Below are 1,124 nucleotides of genomic sequence, written 5' to 3'. Positions count from 1 at the left end.
CCACATAACGTGTTGAGAGCATACACGTGTATAGAAGAGAACGCTATTAATATAAATGCAATCTATTATTATCATAAGAACTGAACAACCCTCAAGTACTTTGAAGAGAAGACAAGCTGTCGTATTAATCTTTCCGAGAACCCTCGGCCCAGCCTTTTGCTCATGGAGACCTCCTCCTTCACTGTTTACCGTTCGATTTGTTTGTGTTTGTTTTGTTTTTTAGTTGGGGGGGGGGGGGGGGATTCTTCAATCAGTTTTGCGTCTGAACATGGGCACTGAAAAACAATATTTTAAATATAGGTTTTCCTAATGTCGATATTCCCAACTTAGATGATTGATTACATTATGAACGATCGATAGAAATCAATTTGACACTGCCACCCGCTCAGTGAACTGAGTTGTACCACTTCCATTGTTATGCCTAACTACTACTACTAACTCCTTTATAGCGAATTGTTTGTTTTCTTGTACGCTTTGCTTTTTATTAGCCCTGAAAGGCCATGTAATAATAAAATATTGCTTATTATTTTTTAGCTCGAAAAAACACGTAGCCATTCTTATTGTTTGTGATATGATTCAATGTTTCCGTACAACTCTAGGTGCCATCGATCTGTGAAGCCTACACAACAGACACGGGTTCTATCGGGCTAGAAAAACAAAGAAATAATGACGTCGGTGGCCAAGTGGTTAGGCTACCGGACTCTTAATGGTGAAGTTGCGGGTTCGGGGTTCGAGCCGCGGAGCCGATGTTGTGTCCTTGGGAAAGGCACTTTACATGAATTTCCACAACTTCACCTAGGTGAAAATGGGTACCCGACCATAGACAGCGAAAGATCTTGTCAGTTTGTCTGTGTTTGAGGGTTTAACCAGCTGCTTGCACTGTATGCTTCCCACGAAGCTGAGAATGTTTCTGAGTGTTCTATGGTCTGCTGGGGTAATAATATAGTGAAAAACGCATTGAGCTTGTTTTCGAGTGCGGACATGCGCTATACAAATGCAATTTATAAATACGTCAAGTTCAAGTGATTATTTAATTATTTTTTCAAGCTTTAGTTGAAGTGTTTTAACATGTGCCGATGTATCTTGTTTTTCGCAGTTGTCCTTATGTGTGTGTGTGTGTGTGT

The 1,124-nt window shown here is 40.3% G+C and overlaps 1 protein-coding gene across 1 annotated transcript in view; it reads right to left on the bottom strand.

Moving 5' to 3' along the window:
• Positions 1-1,124, bottom strand: part of LOC101847330 (voltage-dependent calcium channel subunit alpha-2/delta-3) — a gene marked incomplete at its 3' end in the record, with an annotated part of 301,283 nt that overhangs the window by 167,948 nt on the left and 132,211 nt on the right.

The sequence above is a fragment of the Aplysia californica genome, unplaced genomic scaffold (assembly GCF_000002075.1).
Source record: "Aplysia californica isolate F4 #8 unplaced genomic scaffold, AplCal3.0 scaffold00116, whole genome shotgun sequence".
NCBI classification, from domain to species: Eukaryota; Metazoa; Mollusca; class Gastropoda; order Aplysiida; family Aplysiidae; genus Aplysia; species Aplysia californica.
This window is presented reverse-complemented; position numbering and strand designations above follow the sequence as displayed.